The sequence below is a fragment of the Eptatretus burgeri genome, chromosome 17 (genome assembly GCF_056783735.1).
Source record: "Eptatretus burgeri isolate ZD-2024b chromosome 17, Ebu_testis_v1, whole genome shotgun sequence".
Lineage (NCBI taxonomy): Eukaryota > Metazoa > Chordata > Myxini > Myxiniformes > Myxinidae > Eptatretus > Eptatretus burgeri.
The window spans coordinates 48,754,731-48,782,547 of record NC_140977.1 but is presented as its reverse complement, the minus strand read 5'-3'; the positions used below and the strand labels follow the sequence as shown (position 1 = coordinate 48,782,547).

Genomic DNA, 27,817 nt, shown 5'->3' with positions numbered 1-27,817 from the left:
CTGCCAGAGTTAGTGTAATTTTGAGTTGCTACCAGGCAAAATGTCCCAAAGACGTCAACGGAGTGAAGTCGACTTTGGTGTAATAATGACTGAAGGCAACAGAAAAGCGAAACATTCGGGATGGTCCATAACTGATGAATCGAACGGACCTGTGAGAAAGTGAAATGGAGGTTAGACGCTATCCCTTTTGTCCCAAATTTAATTTTTTCGAGATTTATGAACTGAATATAGACCAGGCCAAAAGATTTGGAAGTCCATCATTACTAGTGTCTGTTACGTGTGGTGGTACCGCCTCCTTAAGTAAGGTTCCCGCAGGTAGACCATAATACTTTTTTAAGTAGTTGATATTGATTGGGTCATTCCCAACCATGTGTCAGCAGAAATTTTATCGATGGGATCAAATTGCTAATTAAACTCCTTAAGTAGTGTTAATTGTGGTATTCTTAAATGACTTCTCCCAAGGAAAAGGTGACTTTTCCCATGGAAATGGTTTTATTAAGCTAATGTTTTGAGATCAGCTCAGCAATGCCATTGAATAAAGGTCTTATAATGCTTGGGCATGACTTGCTAATTAAAGTCAATATTGGGGGATACGTGGGGTAGTTACACCTTCTTAAGTACGGAATCCCACAGATTATACTGTTGCGGTTTTCGCGCCCGCCGGCGTGCTGACGGCCACGTAACTCGAATCGCGGCACGTCGCCCACCGGACGGACAATCCAGTCGTGACCCTCTCGGACTAACGCCGGGAACCAGTCACGGGTGGACCTTTCGGTCTCACCGCGATCGAGCCAATCAGCCCCCGCGTGGGATAGGGTTGCTCGCCGAATTCGACCTACCTAAGTACCCACGCGGAGGGTAGACCGGGCGATCGCACCTCGCCGCAGGTCGACTTTGGACACGGGCCACTTAAGCGACCCGTTCCGTACTATCAGAATAACCGAGCGGTGTTATCGTCGACCTCGACAGTTCGATTAATTATCGGGCGTATTCAGCCCACTACCAACCCTTTACGTGAAGCAAGATGGGGGTTCAATGGAGGAAAAGACGAAGCGAAGCGGGAGAACAGTTCAATAATAAAGCACATTTATTCGCGGCACACGGGAAGTACACAAATTCAATTCCACCAAAAGCACACAAAAAAAAAAGAAAACACAATTCAATTTACACAAAAAGCAAATATAAAAGCGAAAACACAATGCAGAGCTAATACCGACTACCGAGCACACGGCAACACTTATACAATTCTACTTCACAGACGGCGCCGACAACACATACCCAAAACCAAGGAAAAGAAATACCCTCAAGGATGAGGCGGGCCTGAGGCCGAGACCGGGTCGCGCCTACCCGTCTGCTGATGAGACGCGGAGCGGCGATGGCGCCTCACTCCGCGGGCCTCGCGGACAGTGTCTGGCAGGGGGTGGGAAAGGGGGCCCCCCTTGGTCGCACTATCTCAGCGCGGGGGGAAACAGGAGGGGGTTGTTGATGCTCGGGGTATAGAGGATCTTTATTATCCCTGGTGTGCGTCTCCACCTCGGCCAGGACGCGCTGCCGGCCTCCCTCGGGCGTGCAGCTCCTGGCACCGACGCGAGCACCCCCTCGTCTGCCTTCGCCGCTGCCGCCTCTCCGCCTCTGGACTCTCCACCCTGGACTCTTCTTTGGGCTCTCCTCCTTCGACTCTCTTCAGCTTCTCCAGCTACTGCAGGCTTCGGGCTCCAGACTTCCACACGGCTCTGACTGACGAACACCGTCCTTTTATCCCCCCATAGCTTCGCCTTTGACCCCCTCCCTTTGACCTTTCACCTCGCTCCCCATTGGCCCGAGAAAAAGTGGGCGTGAAGGCTTTTTGATCCACAAATTTGCATATATCGATCGTTCTGGAGGCGGGGCCAAATCGCCCCTCGCTCACCGATTGGACGGCAAAAAGTGGGCGTGTGTCGTTTTTGATCCGTTTTTGAAGCACAAAATCCGTGATTTTGTACACGCTGTTCAACGTGCGCCCTGCACGAGTCCAACACCGGTACCCACAGCGGGGCAAGAACGGTGGCGATGCTACGGTTGCGAGGTGTGACGTGAAGGTCGTGGCGGTTGTGGTGAAGCGGTGGTTGTGGTTGTTGGTTGATGTTGTGGTTGTGGTGGTAATCATGGCGGTTGGTCCAAAATAAAGATAGTAAAAGAAAAACGGCTATCCTGAAGAGTCGCAGCTCGCATAAATGACATGTATTCCCACTAGACAACGGGTTTGGGCCTAACTACACATGCACTTACCGAGATACCTCACCTAAGGGACCTGAATGGTGGTTTGCGAATTTGGTAACCACAACAATACTTTCTTAAGTAAGTGAAACTGATTTCAGTCAGTCTCGCCTATGTTTTAGAACAAATTTCGTTGATGGGCTCAAATTGCTAATTAACTCCCTTAATTGGTGCTAATTAGTGGGCTTCTTAAGTGGCTTTTCCCACTGAAAATGTTTTCTTTTGTTATAGTTTGTAGGACCTTACACCCATACCATTAAGTAAATAGTGTTATTTTGTTTGGGCACGAGTTGCTAATTAAAGTCAATATTGGGGGGTACGTGGGGAAGTTCCACCTTCTTAAATACGGAATCCCACAGATAATACTTTCTTAAGTAAGTGAAACTGATTTCAGTCAGTCTCGCCTGTGTTTTAGAACAAATTTTGTTGATGGGCTCAAATTGCTAATTAAATCCCTTAATTAGTGCTAATTAGTGGGCTTCTTAAGTGGCTTACCCCACTGAAAATGTTTTCTTATGTTATAGGTTGGGGGTCCTTACACCAATACCATTAAGTAAATGGTGTTATTTCGTTTGGGCACGAGTTGCGAATTAAAGTCAATTTTGGGGGTACTTCCAGTGGCGCCCCCTAGCTTGTCCCACTTTCGCAGAACTTAAGAATCCCCATTCTTAAGATCGGACGCCTCACCCTGTACAGTGAACACCTCAAACCTTTGGGCGCAAATTGCTAATTAAATCTCACTGGGCTCCCAGACTAAAAGAGTTACCACCGAATAAAGCAATGTGCAAGCACTTATTCAGGTTTACTTAAAACACTGGCACCACACACACATTTCCACAAAAAGCAAATAAAAGCCACCCTCATAGGCAAGGAGGCAGACAGGTCCGTGGACCAAATGTACGTGGGACCTGGGTGAGCGGCCAGGTCCACAAGACCAAAGGGGTCTTGCCTGCGCCCTCGTGGCGCGATGGCGGGCTAGCCGCAATGTTAGCGTAAAGTGCCTGACTCCGTGCCCCTGGCGTGGTCGGTGAGCTCCTTGAGGCGTGCGTTGCGCAGGCACGTGTTGGTCGGTTGACACCACGGTTGGGGTGGGTAACAGACGGGGATACCGGCGCTATCTCAGCGCGGATGGGGGAAATTGTTGATGCTCGGGGTGGAGAGAGAGGAATGGCAGATGCTCTGTCCCGCGAGCGAGGCCTTGGGACTGCACCTACTCTGGCAAACTCTCGCCCCTGAGCCCTCTTCCGCGTCCCTGCTTCACTCCGCGATTCGTCCCTCGACCCAGCAACGACAACCTCAACAACGACCTTCGTCTTCACTCAACCAGCCCAGCCAGCACAGCACCGCACAGCCCAGCACAACCCAACACTCGCGAGTCGCCTTGTGCTCGCTATTTATAGACCGGGGGAGGAGCGTGTATGCTAATTCGCGGATCAAAACGCGCTTGGAGGCGGGGCCACGCCACCCGACGTTTAGCCATTGGTCGGGCAAAAAGGGGCGTGAGCCTCTCCTGATCCGATTTCCCTCTTGCAAAGGCATCTATTTGTACTCGCGGCTCGACGCGTTCGGCAACAATCACCGAACGGGCCCTGGACACCACGACGTTCGGTGTTGGCAGGTGGTGTGGTTGATGGTTGTGGAAGGAGAAAGGCGAAGGTGGTGAGGGGTTTGCTGTGGTGGTTTGGTTGTTGGTGGGCGTCGTTTGAGAATGCCAGTGAAGTGATGTTTGCAGGGTTGAGTTGTGGAGGTAAAGAGGCGAAGGTGGTGGTGTTTGAGTTGTTGGCGGGCTTATTGGTCCAAAATAACGACAGACAAAGAAAAATGGCTAACTCAAAGCGTCGCAGCCCGGATGAATCACACATAATCCCTCTAAACAACAAACAAGTGGACTAACTACACATGAACTTATGGATATATCTAACCTGAGGACCTTTCTGGTGTATTGAAAATTTCCACAGCCGTAACTATATATATATATATATATATATATATATATATATATATATATATATATATATATATATATATATATATATATATATATATATATATATATATATATATATATATATATATATATACACACACATACAGTATATACATGAGCTGGGGTATCCGCGCTGCGCTGCGGGGTTAACCACTTAAACCGCTTAAGTGCGAGGGCGACATAAATGTGCGATAAAGAGCGACTGTGTAATTGCGCACTGTAGGGGTTAATAAGCAATGAGGAACTGTTCATTTCAAGTTGAATTGGTAATTTGAGTATATTGACCATTGATGTTATCCTGCATTTTAAAACAGACAACTTCTCATGTGATTACTGCAGTGCCTCTTGATACCCCACATTTCTGGTCTGATTGTTGGGAGCCATGATGCTGAGGTTTGCAGAGTTGCCAGTGCGAGATGCTGCCACATAAAACATTCCATGGGAGAAGCAGTTTGCGGAGAGGTCAACTCCTATGGCCTTGAAAATCTGGCCCTGTGACTTGTTCACCGTCATGGCAAAGCAAGGCTTAATGGGGAACTGAAGCCTGGGGAACTGGAATGGTAGTTCAGCATCAGAAGGCATCAGTGGTATCCCAGGGATGAGGACAACTTGACCTTTGTAAGGGCCGCAGGAGATGGTTGCCTCGATCACGTTCTCGTGCAGTCTCTTGACTGTGCACTGGGTGCCATTGGTGGCTTTCGGTGGCTCCAGGGACCTGAGTACCATGATGGGGGAGCCGACCTTCAGTTTAAGTAGGTGTGGTGGCATGCCTGTCAGCTCGAGGGAGTTGAGGTACTCCACAGGGTAGTTTACGGCTTCCTCATCGCTCATGGCACTGTCCACCGACTTGTACTGTTTGTCTTCACTGGGGAACTCATTCATGAGCCAAGTGTTGAGGTGGTTGACATTTGTGTTAAGTGGAGAGACGATGGACCGTTCTGCTAACCACTTCGGCCTGTTGTAGTTGGCTGCCAAGTTTTGATAGACCTCCGCCTTGAGTTCTTCCGGTCTGACGACGCACTTTCCAAGTGTAGGTGATATGTTGATGGTGTCAGGCTCATCAGCGAGAGGGAGTCGACCTTCTCCAATGTCCAGAAGCAGGTGTGCAAAGTCAGCAGCTGCAGTATCGTTACTAAGGTGAGCCCTCATGTTGATGGTGAGCTTCATGATTTTGACATGGATCCATAGGTGGGATTGTTTGAGGGTGACGTTGACAATGTTTGCCCTTGTCCCATTTTTCACTCCTGGCAGGATTTGCCTGAAGTCGCCACAAAGGAGAGTGGGGATGCCACCCATTGGTCTGTTGATATCATGCAATGGTGTGCTCTTGGGCAGTTGTACTTCGAATGTGCTGATTTGTAAATCCACGACCAATGAAGTACAGCTTATCTCTCAAAGTGTTCATTTCAAGCGAAATAGATGTCTCCAGGTTTTGGAGTCTGGCAACTTTATCATTTGTGTCCTTGAGATGCAGCTGTGGTCAGTCCATGTTTTATGACAGAAATTTTAGTCAGTAACTGCTGGTGAATACTGTCAGTTTGCATGCGTGCGTCATGACATATCTGTTCTGGAGTCGGATTTGCGGCAGAAATTGTGGGTGGAATCGGGCGTGCCATATTGTATATTCAAACCACTTACTTTCCAGACGCGTTGGACACGTTGTATATTGCTTTCCAGACACCTTGTATATTCGTTGCAGACAACACAAAATCTTAGCGGACAACACAAAATCGTCGCAGACAACACGCTGTCACTTTCACTTTCATTTCCTTCGTTATGAGCACAGTCCAGGTTGCCGGCACACCTCTCTCTCTCACCACTGGGGGTGAGGTTGGATTTATAATTTACCTCAGCAGTCTGTGGGCACAACACATGGTGAGCTCGAGCCCACTGAGCCCCCTGGATCCTCCACTGACCTGTCCTATAACCCCTGAGCCCCCTGGATCCGCCACTGACCTGTCCAATAACCTTTCCCGCATCATGCTGGTTTAGAAAATACATGGTTTGTGGGGTCGAGCTTGCAAACTGTGGGCGCTAGAGGGGGACATACAAACAAACTCTTCTGCTTTATATTGTTACGGTGCCGAGGGGTCGACCGTGAGCACGACCGCGAGATGGAGCCACGAGCCGGCTCGACTGATCGCCCGGAATGTAAAGCTCGTTGCCCCGGATAACTCCGAAACTGACGGGTCCCCTATCGGACCGATCTTCGCCAATGGATAGGCCACGTGGGGTAGGGTCGATTGCCAACTTCAATTTACCGAAGTACCCACGTGGTCCGACTTCCCGGGAAGTTCACCCTCGGCCGATTTTGTCCGAATCGAGTCGCTATCGCTGACTGGGATCCTGCGTAACCGAGCGGAATTACCCAAGTTGGGCCGGACCAAATGAACAAGTTACGAACACTAATCCCTAAACACACGTCATGTCGAGCCAATGAAAGAAACACAGAACGAGCTGATACATTCAACAATGGGGATATTTATTAATAATAATGGGGAACTCGGGAACATGCAAGAGCAGATTTAAACCGACTATACGAAATGCAATGCAATCATTTACAGCACACAAAGCACTTAACAGTTCTCGACTTGTTAGACGGGCCCACGGACACGCATATGCACACACACACCCAAGAAATGGTGGCTGACGCCTTTAATGCGCACTTCAGCTCGGAGGGACAGATGAGCTGAAGCCCAGGGACTGCCTCGGACCTTTCCACCTCATGTGGTCTTCAAGCTGTTCAGACCGGGCACCAGCGTGGGCGAGCTGGATCCAATCACCGCGAGCCGCGATCCTTCCGAGTTCTGGCGGATCCCCTCGCGCTCCAGACCACGTGCTGGTGAGACGAGGCGCCAATCTTTCTGAAGATGCGTCGCCTCCCCGAAGAATCACCGACCAAGATGAGGTCAAGGAGTCGCACCAAGCCGGGAACCAAGCAGAGACCACGAAGAGCTCCACGAACCAAAAAGAGCCAGCCGAACCAGACCACGAAGCAGAGCAACAGCCACCCGAAGAACAACCCCCTGACAAGAACCCACTCAAGCCAAACAGAGGGTCCCCTTTCTTATTCCTCTTCACCCCGCCTCGATTCGCTTCGGCGTGACTTATGCGCCCTTGTGCGCCGCCCCCCACAAGCGTGGGTGGGGGCTGTTTACCTTGCTGAATCTCGTGACGACCCGTCCCAACCTCCGTCCCAACCGTCATTCCCGTTTACGCTGCTGAGTCAGCTGTTGAATCACGGGACGCTGTTGAATGTTAAATCACGGGACGGCAGGGTTCTTCTTTGTTGTTCTGACCTAACTATTAAAATAAATCACAGCGCATTTACACAGATTTACCCATTAAACAATGGAAGGCGAGCTATCTATGGAACATGTACTTACCGAGATAACTGAGCTGAAGGACCTGAATGATGAGTGCGATAATGGCTTCCAGATTCGCAACACTACCGCCTCCCCTTTTTACAGACTCGTCCCGAGTCGTCAAATTTTTGTGTGACCAGCATGTGTAAGTTTTCCCTGAGGACATTTTACCTTTGGATACCTGAGTGCGACATTTCTTTATACATGTCCCAAAAATAAATAACCTAATGCGCTGCGTAACTAACTAAACAAACTCACACAGACTCATTCGGACAACTTAACTAAAATTCCCAGTGCTAAAACAAACATGCAGGTGGGGTTCAACTTATCTACAATTTTTATTACTTATCTATTATTTTACACTAACCATGGCCCAGGACCTGGCATCTGTGGGAGAGATGGCATAGCAATGTCAACAGTTGTGTGAGGGTGAGTGCTCCACAGCTGAAGGTCGGACGTCTTCAGGGCCTGTTCAAAAGGTCCCCTTTTTTTCTTTTTCCTTCGTCTTCGGCTGCTGGAGGCAACTCATCCAAACCCGGCAAGCCATATGCCATCCCACAGGCCATTTGAAGAAGGTAGCCAGGCTACCCAAATGCAGTCTCTGGCTCCCTTAAGTAAGAACAGGGAGGTAGCCGGCTGCCCAATGCAGTCCCTGACTCCTCCTTGACATGAACTGGATGGTTGATGAATGCAAAACACAGAAATGAATGGATGCAAAACACAAAAACGGTGCACGGGCTGCACCAATGCAGTCCCCGTGTGCGGCTGTCTGCAGGACAGTCCTTGCAAAACTGGATGATCCTGGCGCACATGGTGATGAATGACACAGGGGCAAATGCAAGAAGGGTAGCAGGCATGGGGTCATGGCAGAGGCAGGCAAACAAGGCATGGAAAGGCAATCCCATGCAGAACAGGCGGCTGGAGCACAACAGGCCGGCAGGTGAAGCTGGCCGGCCTCTGGTGTGGTTCCATCAGGTCTGGAGGGAGTGCGGTGGTGCCGGCCGCTCTGATGGTGGACTCGGACCTCGCCTACTGTCTCCCCCCACTCTATCGCCTTTGCCTGTTTCTGTCCATACCCACTCCCTTAATTTGCAAGACAACACAACAAAATTTAGCCCTTCTTTATTTTTATTATTTTTATTTCCCTTTTATAATCGTCTCCCGAACCCTCTTTATCGTCTTTGTCCAGCCAACCTATCTTGTCAACCGAGCCTACTCCCAACCCCTAAAATCCAATTTAAAGGGGAATAGGGAGAAACTAGCATCCTGTCTTGAGGCCCAACGAAGCCTCAGAATGGCCTCCTCAGAGTTCAGCGATCTACCAAGGTGGGTCCAGCGGCCTACAACGAGCGAAGGGATGGATGGTGCGAAGGGGTACATCTCCTAACTATCCGAGCATTCATTAAACTTGAACTACCCCAGGGCTTTCCAAAAACGCCTGACACTTTAAATTATCAGTTCTAAAAAACCATGATTCCCGTCGCCTGTGTTGGTGTCCATTATAAGTTTGAGCCTAGCCCTCAAATTTTCATTCGTGCCCTTGCACAATTTCGTGGCTGGGCAGCGTGGCTCACCTGGCAGGAACTACCCTCTGCCGAACTCTAACCATAGCACCCCCGGGCCTGCAGGCTGTCTCCGAGCCTACTAGCTCCCGATGAACGCGGGGGTTGCCCTCTCTGGCATTGCCCCCCTTCGATACCCACGTGGCATGCTGGTACCCCAGTTCCCTTTCTGAGGGTCACCCGTGCCCACGACACTGCCCCCGTGGCATTCTGGCGCTACGGGTCCCGTTTCCGACAGGTCACCCATGCTCATGAGACAATCCCGGTCCCTTGGACCCTTGGCCTACTCTGGCCAACGAGTCTGGTGCCCGGGGTGCCCTCAAAACAATACTCATCGTTCAATAGCCACGCTTCCAGCTGGTCTGTGATCTGCACCCCTCCAAATGGGTTTCGTGCCTACTCTCGACACCAACAAAACGACCTCCTTTTTGTAAATTTGGCTAACCCACTAACTGACTTTACTCTGACCCCGGGGTCCCTTGGGTGGGGATCACTCCTCCCCCCAATCACTCATCGCACCATGCATTCCACATTCACCCCATTCACACAGGCCTGCTGGCCCTCACTCATTCCTCATGCATTTTCCATTTCTCAACTCATACCAACACTCCACAACTCACTCCACACTCCACACTCCACACTGCAAACTAAATCCCCTATCTCATGCTCCCTCGTCATCCCTTAAACTCACCACATTCCATTTAACTCTACGCAGCTAAGCTACGTCCCCACTACACATTTCATGTCTGTCACTGTCTCCTGAGACGTTCAAAAATCCCATACTTTAAATCTAACCTAACATTCCCACAAACTAACCATTCCACGGGCCCAATGAGGAACAACCCATGTCCCCATGAAGCCGGTCTAACTATCGCTAACCCTTCCTGATAGCGAGTGCTTCCTGTGCCCCAAAATTACAGGATGTCCACCACATCCTGCCAGGCCTTATACCTGGAGCGAGGCTCTTTTTCTTTTCTGCACCTCCATGGTGGAGGTTTACGGCACGCCCGTTCGTCCCTTTGGACGATGCCAACGTCCCTTCCAAAGGCCGATCCGTGCAGCCGTGATGTCACCCTGGGAATCTCCCCAAGTGCTCGCTTTTGCGGGGATCCCCACACGGAACAACGTGCGTCGTTTCTCCGGCATTTGTGCCACGAGATTCCCGCCGATAACGTCACATGCGCACTGAGCCTGCAGCCGGCGCGCACGTTTCGTCCCGGGAATCCGCTCCGCGCATTCCGCGGACAGAACACGCGGCATGCAGCACATGATTCCCCGGACACGTGCCCATGCAGGAACCCACGTGTTCCAAATTCACCGAACTCTCGCCGCCATTTTAACCATCCACGCGACCGTCTTTCGAAACGCGGGAAGTTCCCGCACCGGAATCCCTGCACGAATACTCGCGCGTGAGGGCCGCTCGCAAAATGCCGAACAGGCCTCGTACGCGGTGTCCCGTGAAACTGGTGCGGTTTCCACAATAACTCGATAGGGCGCAAAAGGCGCACTGAATTCACCCGCCTGAACGGTATAGTTCATAAGTTTGTGAGTCCACGCCATCAAGCTTCAAATGGACTCTCCGAACGCTCCGTGAGCTTCATCAAGTCTGGTCTCAAAAAGATACACGGTGGAAACCTTCAGAACAGACTATCACGTTTGCTTTTTGCTCACCGCATCACTCCCCACACTACAACGGGGGTGACACCAGCTGAGCTGCTGATGAAACGACGTTTTTGTACAAGACTGGATTCTCCAAGCCCAGACATGGTGTCAGTCGTATTTCAGAGTCAGTGGAAAGAGAGACTTCATCATGACAAACATGCTGTACAGCGCTCTATAAACATCAGGGACCCGGTGTTTGTGAAAAACTTTGGTCGTGGAAACGCTTGGCTACCAGGGAGGGTTCACAAAAACGAGGGACCATTGTCTCACAAGATCAACCTCGAGGACAGTCGAGTCGTCCGGAGGCACCTTGATCATGTCTGGTTTCGGTCTTGTGATCCTGTCATCTTCACAAATGATGTCTCGCCACTTCCTGAACCTGTGACGAGTGATGTTATTGATGCAGATGGTACTGCACCACTCCCTGAGGTTGATCCCAATAACGCTGTTGCAGCATCACCAGCGGGGCCTTCTCTCGGCTTTGTACCCCGACGATCATCCGGAGTTCCAAAGGGGCCTATCCGCACTGATTTGTAGCCAATACTCATCTATTCATGATCTTTGTTTTATATACTAGTGTCTTCATGACTCTTGTGCTCATCTTTAATGCATTTCAACACTGAATGCGAGGGGGAAGATGTCATGTATTCCTGTATCAAATCAACCGGAAGCGCGGTCATAAGGAGGCGGGAACGAAGCTGCAGTCCGACGAAGCTCGACTCACGGATGGCTGTGAGGTTTCTGTGTCTGGAGCACAATGAAGGATTGATGGAGCACTCAAACTGCTTTCCCTGCCTGATACATTACACGTGTGTTGTGATGCTGCAGCACGTGATGCAAGGCAATGCGACATCGCATGATTCTGCAAAACCCAAGGCAGCACCATGTCACGGGATGGAGCACCACGTCACGGGATGGAGCACCACGTCACGGGATGGAGCACCACGTCACAGGATGGAGCACCAAATCACGGGATGGAGCACCACGTCACGGGATGGAGCACCACGTCACGGGATGGAGCACCACGTCACGGGATGGAGCACCTCGTCACGGGATGGAGCACCACGTCACGGGATGGAACACCACGTCACGGGATGGAGCATCACGTCACGCGATGGGGCACCACGTGATGAAACACAGGTGAACCCAACACGACGCTGAACGTCGTGACTCGATGTCACAACTTCCACACCACAGGATTCACGATTGCAGTGGCGAGAGGATGTGTATGGGAACTGCAGTCGTGATGGGATAAATATGTTCATGAGAGTGTGATCTGATGGAAGAATTCCCATGCGAAAGAAAAGGGAATGAAGAATAAAATAAAGAAAAGGGAAAGTAAAACAAAATGTGAACCCGCGATTAACCTCCCCTCCTAAAACAAGATAATAATCACCGAGGATTTCTCCCATGGACCATCTTGTGTTTTGGAGGTTCAAGTACGTGGTGTCACGTGGACGATGTCTGCTGACGCGGATTGGCCACACTGAAGCATTGTGCTTCCAAAATGGCCGAATCAAAGGGAATTACACTCGAGGGGACGGCGTGGTTCCAGAACATTTAATGAAAACACGAAGGTGACGAGATGAAGCGTTTATTGTAAGCTACAGTTACATGATGGATGGACAAACATGAAATAGAGATTTTACATTCATTGATGTGATCAAGGGTTGATATTTGATGAGAAACTGTTCATGTTTATAATCATTGTTAACCATCAACACATAGCAGGAACATCAAGCAGAGGAAATGGTGAAACAGGTGTCTTGTTAGAAGAATAGGATGAAAAGATGTGAGGAGGTGTGTCCGGTCATGGTCTTGGAACTCTTCTTCAACCTGATGAACCACTTGGGGTGAGAAGGAAAGATGTAATTACACGGATTGTTCATGAGATTGGTTAATCATGTCAATAAGTTTTACCAAGCAGATCCTCCCTTCGACTGGATCAATAAATATTAACATTTTAGACACAATGTGGATCTCACACACCACACACACACCCCAAACTCTTATCACTTCATCTTTTCTCATGGTATCTTAAACAAAACAACCCGAAATATAAAGGAAAGACACAGCTTATGTAACTGTAACAGTAACCGTGACATCCTCCATGAAGTGTGATGTTCCTCTGGGAGGAATCATCACCTGTTCTCACGGTGTCAGAATGATGGTTTTAATTTCACAGAATCGGGACTCGAACCCAGGATAACAAACATCAATGTTGAGTGAGATATCGAGCTACTTATCCAACGTCGGAACTCGAACCCAGGATAACACACCTCGAGGTTGAGTGAGATACAAAGCTACCTGGGAGTTTGGGGTTGGGGGTGGGGGGGGGGGCTTGTATCCCTGACACATTTATTCGAGTTGTAAATAATTCGTGAATATGACAAATACTGTATAAAGCACGTGGTTGATAATCACAAAGATTAGAGATTATATTGAGATATAATAAAGTTACTTTAAAGTTACATCTGACAAATGAGCCCCATTGGAATTGTTTCATTCCCGACAACGAATTGACATGTTGTTCATCACCACGTGTGATGTATCTTGAACAAGAGTATGGATGGTTGTTGTAGCGATGTTTTCCTTCAATTATTCGATACATGCAGATTAATTATCGTGTGTACGTCATAATGTTCCATCATTCAAAACGTTCATGCATCACCTGCAACATTGTGGGGGGAAATATAATCTACACCCTCACTGCTTCCTGCCAAAATGATGATAAATCCATATTAATATTTCGGCACGCCCCTTTCTTTGTTTCACCATCAGATTTTTGTTACTGCATGAAATGAAACAAGATTTGGCACATATTCTAATGATATTGTTGTGGTTACCAAATTCGCAAACCACCATTCAGGTCCCTTAGGTGAGATATCTCGGTAAGTACATGTGTAGTTAGGCCCAAACCCGTTGTCTAGTGGGAATACATGTCATTTATGCGTGCTGCGACTCTTCAGGATAGCCGTTTTTCTTTTACTATCTTTAATTTGGACCAACCGCCATGATTACCACCACAACCACAACATCAACCACCAACCACAACGCCGCTTCACCACAACCGCCACGACCTTCCCGTCACACCTCGCAACCGTCGCATCGCCACCGTTCTTGCCCCGCTGTGGGTACCGGTGTTGGACTCGTGCAGGGCGCGCGCCGAACAGCGTGTACAAAATCACGGATTTTGTGCTTCAAAAACGGATCAAAAACGACACACGCCCACTTTTTGCCGTCCAATCGGTGAGCGAGGGGCGAATTGGCCCCGCCCCCAGGGCGATCGATATATGCAAATTTATGGATCAAAAAGCCTTCACGCCCACTTTTTCTCGGGCCAATGGGGAGCGAGGTGAAAGGTCGAAGGGAGGGGGTCAAAGATGAGAGGGCGAAGCTACGGGGCTGATAAAAGGACCGTGTTCGTCAGTCCAGAGAGTCCAGAGGCGGAGAGTAGGAGAGTAGGAGAGTCGGAAACAGAGAGTCAAGACTTCGCGGGCGGTGGAAGGAGCTGGTCGTCGTGTGCGTTGGAGTCGGAACGGAGGGGACGGAGCTGTGGAGAGGCGGCGAGGGCGGACGAGGGGGTGCTCGCGTCGTGCAGGGAGCTGCACCCCTGGGAGGCCGACAGCGCGACCTGGCCGAGGTGGAGACGCTCGTCGCGGGATAATAAAAATCCTCTATACCCCGAGCATCAGCAACCCCCTCCTGTTTCCCCCCGCGCTGAGATAGTGCGACCAAGGGGGCCCCTTTCCCACCCCCTACCAGACACTGTCCGCGAGGCCCGCGGAGTTGAGGCGCCATCGCCGCTCCGCGTCTCATCACCAGATGGGTAGGCGCGACCCGGTCTCGGCCTCAGGCCCGCCTCATCCTTGAGGGTATTCTTTTCTTTGGTTTTGGGTATGTGTTGTCGGCGCTGTCTGTGAAGTAGAATTGTATAAGTGTTGCCGTGTGCTCGGTAGTCGGTATTAGCTCTGCATTGTGTTTTCGCTTTTACGTTTGCTTTTTGTGTAAATTGCATTGTGTCTTTTCTGTGTGCTTTTGGTGGAATTGAATATGTGTGCTCCCGTGTGCCGCGAATAAATGTGCTTTGTGTTGAACTGTTTCCCGCTTCGCTTCGTCTTTTCCTCTATTGAATCCCCATCTTGCTTCACGTAAAGGGTTGGTAGTGGGCTGAATACGCCCGATAATTAATCGAACCGTCGAGGTCGACGATAACACCGCTCGGTTATTCTGATAGTACGGAACGGGTCGCTTAAGTGGCCCGTGTCCGAAGTCGACCTGCGGCGAGGTGCGATCGCCCGGTCTACCCTCCGCGTGGGTACTTAGGTAGGTCGAATTTGGCGGGCAACCCTATCCCACGCGGGGGCTGATTGGCTCGATCGCGGTGAGACCGAAAGGTCCACCCGTGACTGGTTCCCGGCGTTAGTCCGAGAGGGTCACGACTGGATTGTCCGTCCAGTGGGCGACGTGCCGCGATTCGAGTTACGTGGCCGTCAGCACGCCGGCGGGCGCGAATACCGCAACACTGGTGTCAGGTCGTGCGATACAAATTCATCGCCCTCCTCGCGGCACTGGTATTGGAGAGCGGGACAACAGGCTCTCCTGTCTCCAGCGAAATTCACGGGAATCGGTCCAGGGGTGATAGAAGCGACCCCCGATTCCCTCCAAATTACGAGCGAGCGAAATTAACCCTTTAAGAGAAGCAAGATGGCGTCTCAAGGCGAGCGGGAGCCGGGGGTATTAGAAATGGATGTAGAATGTGTAGAATCCATGGTCCAGGATGGAATCCCCGAGCAGGAAATGTTGATTGTGCAGGAACACGGACTCGCCCAACTGAACCCAGAGCCCGAAATAGGAGCGGCAGCGGCCGCGGTGTATGACACCTTCCCCACCCCCCCTCTCCACCAAAACCCGCCGACCCTTGCCGAAACGGCTCACCCAAGCGCACCCGACATGGCCCAGCTATTCGCCATGCTGGCGGCAATGACAGCGAAAATGGATGCAAACACAAATGAATTTATAAACGAAATGAAAAGCATGGGCAAGCAAATGAAAAAAGAAATGAAAGAACTACGGGGTGAGACGCAGAACATGGGCCGATGCCTGCAGGCGGGCATGAAGGCCGTGACCAGGGAACTTAAAATGGCGACTCCACGTGTCGGAACAAACGAGCTGGAAGGGGGTGCAACGGCTGACAGGCCCGCGGTGGAGGCGGGTAAGGAAAAAGTAATTCGGGAGACAAGAGACGAGGTGAAAGTAATTGCGAGGGAAAGAAAAGAACAATTAATACGGAGAGCAAGGATGAGGTACGCGGAGATCGTGAGAGAGCAAGGAGTGAAAAACAGGGAAGGACGGGAGCGACTTAAAGAGAAAGCAAGGTTGACCTACATAAAGATAAGGGAAAGACGCCAGAAAGAAGCAGAGACCAATAAACACGATGAAGACGGGGTAAGTGACGCGCACACACACACGGAGGTAGTGGAGGATAATGGGGGTGAGCTCGCGGAGCGTGCAGGGACCCGGTGCGAGCAGCTGGATGGCCTCCTCCAGGAACGAGGGGAGGGAGTCTGCCCCCTTGAGGTGAGTCACGACCAGGTGAGTTCGGTCGTGCTTTGCGAGGTTGAGGGGGCGAGTGCTGCGAACGGGTGCACGGAGAGCTTGGGGTTATAGAGGCCCCGGAGACCCTTGTGGGGACACAAATCCCCAGTGTGGTTGTCCCTGTGTGTGTGGTGCAAGGTGTGAGTGCGTCCCCGTGTGTGGAAGCGACCCCGTGTGTGAGTGGTGTGGTGGCGATGGTGCCGGAGTACGTGCTTCCCAGCACGCCGTGTGTGGATGAGGGACCGTGTGTGGAAGAGGCCGTGTGTGTGAGTGAAACGGCCAGTGTGGATGAGGCACCGCGGTTGAGTGCCCCCGCGTGTATGAGTGAGGGACTGCGGGTGAGTGCCCCCGCGTGTGTGGATGAGGCACGGAGTGTGGATGAGGCACCGTGTGTGGAAGAGGCCGTGTGTGTGAGTGAAACGGCCAGTGTGGATGAGGCACCGCGGTTGAGTGCCCCCGCGTGTATGAGTGAGGCACCGCGGGTGAGTGCCCCCACGTGTGTGGATGAGGCACGGAGTGTGGATGAGGCACCGCGGGTGAGTGCCCCCGCGTGTGTGAGTGAGGCACGGAGTGTGGATGAGGCACCGCGGTTGAGTTCCCCCGCGTGTGTGGATGAGGCACGGAGTGCGAGTGAGGCACCGCGGGTGAGTGCCCCCGCACGCGTGAGTGAACGGCTGTGTGCAAGGTCGCTGTGTGCAAGGGAGACCGTGTGTGTGAGAGAGCGGTATGTGAGGGAGATGTCGGTTGGCATGCGGGAGCATGCAGCCGCGTCTCCCGGTGTGAGTTTAATGGTGTGGAGTGTGAGCGTCGTAACACGCAGGTATGCGTGTGTGGAATGGAGACGGAGACGGCGACAGAGGAAAGAAAGCCGGGTAGCGGCTGTAGCTATTTCGGGGACCGTGCCGGGTTCACCCAGCAGTGAGCACGCGGTTCGTGCTGTGCAACGCACGAGACCGCCACGTGCTCGCTTGCGAGAGTGAAGTCCCGGTCCGGAAACGCACGCGGTGGATTTGCCGATCCCGCGGACGGACAAAGTTTAGGCAGGTAAATGGATTTGGACCGGACGGGTTCTCCACGCGATCGTGTGTGTTAAGCTCCAACGGGCAAAGCACATGTGTTCGCGTGGGGAACCCCTCGAGACGTGGGGCTTGTTTTTTTTTTTATATGCGCACGGTGACGCCATGGCTGCACGTGGGGTTGGAATCCGGCAGGAGGGGTATCTCTGCCGGATGGTACCGTCCAAGGAGGGACGAGGAACACGTGCAGCTGCATGACGTCACGGGCAGGTGCAAAGTGCGCGAGTTGCCGCGCTGGCGCTGCGCATGTAAAGAAAAAAAAAAAAAAAACAAGCAAGCCTCACTTTCGGGTGCACAGGATTCCTGGGCAAGGGGTGAAAGACCCCCTTACCTGGGCACAGGATGGAAACTAGTTAGGGGGAAGGGTTAGCTTAGTTAGACCGACTTCATGGGGCAGGGGTAAGTCCTCATGGAGTCCGTGGAATGGATTAGTTAGAGGGATTGTAGCCAGATTTAGGTTGGGAAATAAAATGATTTTTGATGATTAGGAGACAGTGACAGACTTTGGATGTGTAGAGGGGACGTAGTTTAGCTACGTAGTGTTAAAAGGAACGTGCTATAGTTTAAGGGACGACGTGGGAGCACGAGTTAGTTAGGGGAGGTAGTTAGGAGGATGGCAGAGTTCAGCGGTGAGTGTGTTGAAGAGTTGTTGGTGAGTGGATTGGAAGCATGTGCTTGGTGAGTGAGTGAGGCCAGCGGGTCTGTGTGTATGGAGTGAATGGGGAATGCATGGTGATTGGGGGGAGGAGTGACTCCCGCCCAAGGGACCCCGGGGTCAGTATAAACTGAGTTAGGGGGTTAGTCAAATTGAAAAATGGAGGTCGTTTTGCTGTTGGTGGGAATGTAGGCTCGAAACCCATTTGGAGGGGTGCAGGAGCCCTGTTGACGGGCTTGGGAGCGTGGCTGCGAAAGGTGAGTATCGCTGAGTGGGTACCCCGGGCACCAGGCTAGTCGGCCGCGGTAGGCCATGGGCCCATGGGGGGCCGGGATAGCGTAGTGGGCACGGGTGCGCCTGCTTGGTGCAGGGGCCCGGGGCGCCATTAGCCGCGTGGGCAGTGTTGTGGGCACGGGTGACCCTCGGAAAGGGGCCCGGGAGGCCGGCCTGCCACGTGTGCGTTTCAGGGGAGGTGCCATGGGGGGCACTCCCCGGTGTTAGGGAGCTGGTAGGCTCGGAGGCAGTGTAGTGCCCGGGGGTGCCATAGCGGGAGATTCGGCAGAGGGTCGTGCCTGCCAAAGGGAGCCACGTGTCCCAGCCAGGAGACCGTGTGAGGGCACGGAGAGAAAAATTGGGGGGCGAGGCCCGAAATTGTGAGGACACCAACACAGGCGACGGGAATCGGTTGTTAGAACCAATAGTTTAAGCGAGAGGCGCTTGTTGAAAGCCCCGGGGTAGTTTAACAGTAAAATGGTTAGGGTAGATTAGGAGATGTACCCCTCCGCACCATCCATCCCCTCGCTGTCGTTGTGGGCCGCTGGACCCACTTTGGGTTATAGATCGCCGAACTCTGGGGAGGCCATTCTGAGGCTTGAGTTGGGCCTCGGCACAGGACGCTAGCTCTCCCTTGTTCCCCTCCGGGAAGGGAACGTAGGGGTTGGGAGTAGGCTAGGTGACAGGATAGGTTAGCCGAACAAGGACGATAAAGGGGGTTAGGGGACGATTTATAGTGGGGGAGTAAAAATAAAAACAACAAAAAAAAAATTAAGTTGGGGCTAAATTGGGTTTTGACAAATTAAGGGAGTGGGTATGTACAGTGACAGGCAAAGGCGATAGGTGGGAGGGAGACAGGTAGGTAGGTCCGAGCCCGCCTTCCAAGTGGCCAGCACCACCGCACTCCCTCCACCAACCTCCACGGAACTTTTTTCGTGCTTTGTGTTGAACTGTTTCCCGCTTCGCTTCGTCTTTTCCTCTATTGAATCCCCATCTTGCTTCACGTAAAGGGTTGGTAGTGGGCTGAATACGCCCGATAATTAATCGAACCGTCGAGGTCGACGATAACACCGCTCGGTTATTCTGATAGTACGGAACGGGTCGCTTAAGTGGCCCGTGTCCGAAGTCGACCTGCGGCGAGGTGCGATCGCCCGGTCTACCCTCCGCGTGGGTACTTAGGTAGGTCGAATTTGGCGGGCAACCCTATCCCACGCGGGGGCTGATTGGCTCGATCGCGGTGAGACCGAAAGGTCCACCCGTGACTGGTTCCCGGCGTTAGTCCGAGAGGGTCACGACTGGATTGTCCGTCCGGTGGGCGACGTGCCGCGATTCGAGTTACGTGGCCGTCAGCACGCCGGCGGGCGCGAATACCGTAACAATATTATTGTCTTCCTTAAGAGGCCCCTCAAAATTCGTTTTGATGCATTTTCACAAACTCCAACGGATTCCATTCAAATTCGGTACGATTATGGCTTTTGGTCCCACTTCGGTCATTGGCTATAAAAAAATTTCCATAACACTTCCGATATTCGAAAAAATCGATAAATCGATATCCCTTATGGGATTTTCCATTCAAATCCACTCAAGTTTAAGGCCTACGGGGGACGCAAATTTCCATTTTGCCCCGGGCGCTGTTTACCTCCGCTTCGCCAAGCTGTTAGGGTTTGGGTTCGTGTTAGTGTTAGGGTTAGCTACCCCAACACTTACCCTAACAGCTAACCGTAACCCGAATAGCTAACCCTAACCCCAACCGCTAACCCCAACCGCAACCCTAACCCTAACCGCTAACCCCGAACCGCCAACCCCTAACCGCCAACCCCTAACCGCTAACCCCTAACCGCTAACCCCTAACCCCTAACCGCTAACAGCTATTCAGGAAATTTGCAAGAAAGCCCGGGCGTTGCCCGAGCAACGCCGGGCTTTACTACTAGTATGTCAGATATAAATGCCCCACCCTGTTTCATCTTCCCAAGAAGATCACATTTATTGCAAGGAAATTTGGAATGATTATCAATAAATATTTTTGAAAAGTTGGTGAAATTAAATACACATTGTGAGTAATCGATGAAAACATTCATCACTCGACATTTGTGAAGATTAAACCGGAACTGCACTTACCTCTTGGTGACCCATCATCCATCAACCTGTCCACCGTGGAAAGCCCTTCACCCGAAACTTGCTGTGGAGAAATACCGATGGGGTTGAAATCTGAAGGTGCAAGACATTGATTTGGAGAAAAGAAGTTGATGGGGGTGGGCGGGGGGGGTGAAGATACGGTTGGGGTTGAGGACGGCAGGGGTGGGTGAGAGATGGGTGGAGAGATGGTGGGGGTAAAGAGAGGGGGGAGGGTGGGCGTTTGGTAAAGAAAGGAAATGAAGATGACGTGTAATGAGAGGAATGTGAAGATGTACATGGAGTTATTGATTCTCATTCACTGTGAAATCGTTTGAACAAAAATTACTGAAAGAAAAAGGGAAATCTCGAATGTGGGAAAATGAGATTATCGGGAATGTTACGTTTATACTTACATCGGACGAGGTCCACGTTTGTATAATGTTGAACAAGAACACACGTCTGGTTGTCCTCGCTGATCTGGTCCATCATGATCCTCTCCTGGTTCTGGTTCCTCCATCATGGTTGACGACCCAACGAAGGCCAGAGAAAGGAGCATCGTACTCAATATCAGCAACTTCATGGTCCTGCAGCACATTGGAGTGGGTTTTGTGATGGAGGTGATCCAGAGATTATTACCCTCGCCAAAGGAGAGGATGTTGTATTTGGGTCTGTTTGTTTGTTTGTTTGTCTGCACAGAACTTTCATGTTTTTCTCAGCAACCGCTTGTTGGATTGAGACGAAATTTTAGACATTGGTACGACTTCTCATGCACAATGTTTTAATGATAATAATGATGTTGTAAGTCACGTGGTGTGGCAGCCATATTTTAACAAGGACAAATGTGTCCAAGAGCCGTGTCCGAAAGGCAATAACAACTTCCGATTTTTCGTCACGTGCCTTGATGGAGCCAATAGCGAGACCTGTCATAGAGGCTTCTGTTCATGACGAGAAAATCGTGTATTTACGAAATTACAACACATTTAATGGAATAATTATTAAATAGTAACGTGAACTTTTCGAAGCTTTAAAGCAAATGTCCGAATATATTTAAAAGTTCATTATAGACGCTCTCAAAAGGCACTCTTAATGCGAGTATGTGTACAGGTGTTTAGTATTTACGGAGATCCGGATCTTGCATATAAAAGAGCCGAGTCCTAAAGGTTTTGTCTTCAGAAGAAGAAGAACAACAACAACAACAATGCGGAGCTCTCTGAGAGCCAACGTTCGCCACGACGCGGCTAAAACCGGAAACTCTGAAACTGCACAAAGGAAAAAATTGAAACTTGGCACACAGCAAGTATGATGAATGAGGGATTTGTTGTCGTTTACGAGAGCGAAGGAGCGGCCTGTGTGGTTATTTGAAAGTTAATTTTTTTGTTTTGGTTTGCACGTACCGCCACGCAAGAGCGAAGGAACGGCCTGTGTGGCTGTTGTTTCTGGCACGTGGTTTGAAAGTTTTTTTTTTTTTTCACGTACGGGCACGTACTCGTATTTTAAAAACGGAAAGTCTGAAACTGCATAAAGGAAGAAATTGAAACTTGGCACAAAGCAAGTATGATGAATGAGTGTGATTTGTATGACGTCATAGGTACTCTTGTTATAACGTCATAATTGCATTCTTCTTTTTCAGGGACCATCATTATCCCACCGTTTTTATGGAGTCAGCCACCGGGAAGCTTTGCCCGAGTCTTCATAACCGGCTGACCAGGCTTGACGGTTGACAAGTTATGGCTGGAATTTGGCCATGGTGACGGGTGCCGGGGATTGCTCGCCGACTCTTCACAAAGGACACCATGGGATGATGGAAGATTTGTCTCCCGACCATCACTATCTTTCTCTGTTTCACTTCCTGCTCTCCAAATTCTACAAACTTGAAAGCTTTCTTTGACTTTCTTAATTCTTGCCATGAGGCCTTGACATCCAAACACCCTCAAGCAGAATTTCTCCATGTGGGAGACTTCAGTGTACACCACAGAGAGTGGCTGAAATCTCCCCACACAGATGTTGGGGGGGGGGGGTTGAAGCTCTCACGTTTTCCTTTCTAAATGATTGGGTACAAATTATCACCCACCCTACCCACATCCCAGATTCTCGTGACGATACCACCAATATTTGGATTTGTTCATCACTTCCAATCGGTTGCATTACAACTACACAATTTCACCTCCACTTGGTTCTTCTGACCACAATCCTGTGAACATCCCTTGACTTTCCACCACTTCTCATCCGACTGCTCCGACGAAACGCTACTATTGGCGTTTCAATAATGCTGACTGGACCAGTTTACGAAACTTCTTTTCTGACTTCACCTGGAAAGGCGACTGCCTCTCCTCGGGTGATGCCTCTATCTCTGCTGAAAGTGTAGCTGAGGTTATTGTTGCAGGAATGGAGGCTTATATCCCCTTCTCTTTCAAATCTATCTCTCCAACCAATTCTGCTCTGCGGCCATTCGTATAAGGGATGCCGCATCTTGGACATGGAAAAAGTCTTCTTCCTGTGACTCGCATTCAGCTTTCATATCACCCAGAAATCATTGCAAACATGTTAATCGTGAGGTGAAGCATTCCTTTATTCAAAAGAAATGTGACAACCTCTCATCTTCTTCCACGAATAGATCTTTCTGATTTTGAGATAAAAGTATCTCCAACAACTTCTGTCGCTCTTCCTTTCCTTTGCTTTTCCATTCCCATGATGCTATCGCTTTCTCTCCAACCGATAAAGCGGCTCTTTTTGGTTCTCTTTTCAACTCTAACTCCACACTGGATGACTCGAACCTTCCATTTCCCTCTGATGCTCCCCTCACCAATCCAATGTCCCTCCCCAGAATCTCTTTTCATGCAGTCAAAAAAATACTTCTCTCTCTGAACATAAGCAAGGTCAACCGGCAAGATGGCATTCCTCTCCGTGTCTTGAATGAATGTGCTTCAGAACTTGCACCAGTGCTTGCTCGTTTTTTCGTTTTTATTGAAAATCCCAAAATTTTTGTCTTACCTGGAAACATGCCTTCGTAGAACCTATTTTAAAGAAAGGTGATCGTTCAAACCCTTCTTACTTCCGTCCTATTGCTCTGTCTTCCACTGTTTCCAAAGGGTTTGAATGTCTTTTCAATTCCCATTTTCTCAAGCATCTTGAATCTCACAGTCTTCTATCTGACCACCAATACGGCTTTCGCAAGGTAATATCTACAGGTCTCTCTCCATATCGAGTGCAGCCTGTGGCTGCTGCTTGCATCATTGGTTGGGACGCGGCTATGCCGCTGATGCAGTGTCCCCCTTACCAGTGCACTAGTACTCATTTTGCCGACCTCGGAAGGATGACAGGCTGAGTCAACCTCCTGGTGTATTAATTCAGCGGCCCAACGGGGCTTGAGCTCAGGACCCTAGGATCCCAAGCTGCCACCCAAACCACAAAGCCAACACCAGGCTTTTAATATCTACAGGTGATATCCTTTCTTCAGGCTAACCCCTGCTTTAGCGGGGAAAATGGCCTTTAAATGCGTGTGTGTGCGTGTGTGTGTGTGTGTGTGTGTGTGTGTGTGTGTGTGTGTGTGTGTGTGTGTGTGTGTGTGTGTGTGTGTGTGTGTGTGTGAGAGATATCCTTTCTTCCATTACGAACGTTGGGGCCTCTTTCAGAGACGATGGGGAATCCTTTGTTGTTGGCCTTGATATCTCAAAAGCCTTTGACAGAGTTTGGCATCGGGGTCTGATTTCCAAGCTTCCCTCTTTCAGCTTTCCTCCTTCACTCTGCTCTCTCATATCGAGCTTCTCTCTGACCACTCTACCTCCGTAATTGTTGATGGTACTTCATCTCCCCCTTCCCCATCAACAACGGTGTACCTCAGGGTTCCATTCTGTCCCCAACACTCTTCCTTCTTTTTATCAATGACCTTCTTTCTTCCACAAATAACCAAATGCACTCGTATGCTGATGACTCAACATTACATTCCTCCATGTCTTTTCCATCTGCCCCGTCTTCCCTCACTCGATCTCCATCTCGTTTCATCACAGCCACCTCTTTAATTTGGATTTGGACAAGATCTCCCATTGGGGAAAATGTAACTCTCTCTCTCTACTCTCTACTCTCTACTCTCTACTCTCTACTCTCTACTCTCTACTCTCTACTCTCTACTCTCTACTGTCTACTCTCTACTCTCTACTCTACTCTCCAATCTCCTTTGAAAGCTCCACAATTACACCATGTGATACAATTAGCCTACTCCGTATTCGTCCAACATGAAATTTATCCTGAAATCCACATATGACGCAAATATCTAAGTCTGCCTCAGAGAAATTAGGAGTCCTGTTCAGATGTTAAAGATTCTTCTCTGAACAGTTGCTCCAACTATATAAAGGATTGATTCGTCATTGAATGGAGGACTGCTCTCACATCTGAGGAGGTTTCAGCTCCACGAACTGACTGGACAGAATGGAATCCAAAGTTATTCGACTTGTCAACTCGATCAAAGTGACCTCAAAACTCGACCCGCTCAAATTACGCTGCATAATCGGCTCTCTTTCTCTTTTCTTCAGATATTACTTCGGTGTCTGGTCGCAAGAACTTCCTGTTTGTGTACCTCCACCATTTGCGAGACCAACGAATTCTCAACAAGCCACGAAATCACTTGATTATTGTGTGGCCATTGGCAATTCAAGGGTGGATCGTGATGATGTTTGTTTCTTCCCCTCCACTGCCAAACTCTGGAACTCTTTACCTTCTCATCTCTCCCCTAACACTTTTGACCTTCTCCTTTTCAAAAAGCAGATTTTTTACTTTCTCAAAAACTCTTCGACGATTCTCTTTCCTTACTTTTCTATTCATGCAGTTATTTAATTTGAGGCTTGGCCTCGTTGAGGACGATTCAGTTCGGGCCTCCGGCCTTCAACATAAAAAAGAAGGGATGTAAGGATAGCCTCGTGGTACACACTCACCTCGAAGTTGTCTTGCCTGGAAAGATAGTCTCAGGGTACACACACTCACCTCGAAGCTGTCTCACCTGTAAGGATAGCCTGAGGGTACACACTCACCTTGAAGCTGTCTTGCCTGTAAGGATAGCCTGAGGATACACACTCACCTCGAAGTTGTCTTGCCTGGAAAGATAGTCTCAGGGTACACACACTCACCTCGAAGCTGTCTCGCCTGTAAGGATAGCCTGAGGGTACACACTCACCTTGAAGCTGTCTCGCCTGTAAGGATAGCCTCAGGGTACACACTCACGTCAAAGCTGTCTTGCCTGGAAGGATAGCCCGGGGTAAGCACACTCTCTTCGAAGCTGTCTAGCGGAGGTTTGAACTCTGACTTAGCTATGAAATGTCATCCTGGTGCTTCACAGGCTGAGTGATTTATCAATGCTTATAGTTTGTGCCGTCCTTCCGATGTAAGACAAACTGGGTATCCCATCTGGAAGAAATAGTCAGTCGACGCTCAAGACCCCACATTGTTCTTCATGAAAAATTGACGAGACCTTCCAAATCCCTCAGAAACAAAATGCAAATTAATGCCCTAACCTCCAGGAGACACTGAATCAGTGGCACATCTGTGGCCTCATCGACCCTGAATCCTTGTGCTGAATCACAAAGAAGAAGCGTGAAGTCGTCACACAATGCAGTTCAAATTCCGAGGTTTCAACCAAACCAGCATGTTTCACAACACAGTTCATCATTTTCAGATTGCCAGAGCAACGCAAACCGAAGATCCTCCCTCAAAGAAAGAGAAGAGTTTATTCGAACCTGGTAATCGAGAAGGCAATAAAATTGTCACACCAGAAGTTTGAATGTAACTCCATAATCCCTCATTACAACGAACCATCACAACTCGAGATATCAAACAAGATAATCTTGGATAAGAAAACTAATTTCATGAGAACGAACGATTCCCCAAACTTACCGACTCTTTGCAATCAAGTGAACAGGATGGATCAAAATCAGGTGAACAGGTGTTGAGATGATCTCCGAGTGATGTGGAGCAGAGTGAATCGTCCTTTTCTCAGAAGCAAAATTGATGATATGACCCGATTTGTGTTTTCTCAATATGTTAGTGAATCAATGCCAGGTAAACCTGGATGCTCCGACACAGCAGAGAATAAAAAAAAACAAAGATTTACATTTCAAACAAACCCAAATACATCACTAAGGATATGACAATGCAGGATATGTATAAAGTGCTTGTGTGCATAATAGAATCAAACTATAAACAACATCTGAAACAAAAATAGGACCACGGGACCTAAAGCTCACCTGGATCAGCAGAAACAGTGAATGACGTCATAAAACATGGAAATTTTGTTCATGTGCCGAATTTGGTTTGATATTTGATTTTCCATCCTCGTTCATGAGCGTCTGTGTCTCCGAACGAGCTTCTTCAGTAAGGGTTATACGAGGTGGTTTGCCATTGCCTTCCCAGCAGAAGTTCGGGCAGGAATTTGAAACTTGGTAATGGTGCCGGTGATAGCTCGCCCACTCTTCCGAAAGGGCATCGTTGGGATCTTTAATGTTCATCAACGAATGTCGGAAGACAAGACGCCCAGTCGTACATCGGAATAACGACACACACATTGATGATTCAGTCAGTCTGTGAAACACCAGAATGGAATTTTATAGCTGGGCCGAGATTCAAACCCAGGTGAGACAGCTTGGAGGAGAGTTTGTCTTCCTTGAGGACAACCTGTCAGCCGAGGTCGTAAAAATATAATCTACTAGTGTTCCTGGTGGTATAAAATAATATCAGGCCTTCAAGAATTACCTTGAAAAGAGTGAAAAAAAGGAATTTTGGAGCCATTTTACCACATGTCCAGCACTGCACTTTATGTTCATCACAACTATAATAATTAATGTTCGTGTGTGTGACACGTACGCACACTCAAATCGAAGCTGTCTTCTCCGAAAGGATAGCCTCGTGGTACACACACTCACCTTCAAGCTGTCGAGCCTGTCAGGATAGCCTCGTGGTACACACACTCACCTTCAAGCTGTCGAGCCTGTCAGGATAGCCTCGGGTTACCAAAGTTGTACTGCAGAATCTACGAACGTTGTACGGATAGCCTGTTCTTTGCTGAACCACACGTTGTCATTTTCCAAGATGATGTCATCGTCACTGGCCACTCAGAGCTTCATCATCTTGATAACCTCGAACGTGTGCTTTGCATTATCTCTGACTCTGGACTGCACCTGCAGAGAGACAAGTGCGAGTTCATGGTTCCGTGTGTGACCGATTTTGGGCCATCGTATCAATGCCGAAGGCTTACGTCCCACTGAAGAGAAAATCAGATCAAT

The 27,817-nt window shown here is 49.7% G+C and overlaps 1 long non-coding RNA gene across 1 annotated transcript in view; it reads right to left on the bottom strand.

The window, feature by feature from the left end:
- Window positions 1-26,566, bottom strand: part of LOC147010033 (uncharacterized) — a 117,837-nt gene extending 91,271 nt beyond the window's left edge. Inside the window, exons 1-3 of the long non-coding RNA XR_015052716.1 lie at window positions 26,433-26,566; window positions 20,963-21,133; window positions 20,553-20,642 (exon numbers count right to left, since the gene is read on the bottom strand). This is a non-coding gene — a long non-coding RNA (uncharacterized LOC147010033). The remainder of the gene's footprint in view (window positions 1-20,552; window positions 20,643-20,962; window positions 21,134-26,432) is intronic.
- Between the last annotated feature and the right edge of the window lie 1,251 nt (window positions 26,567-27,817).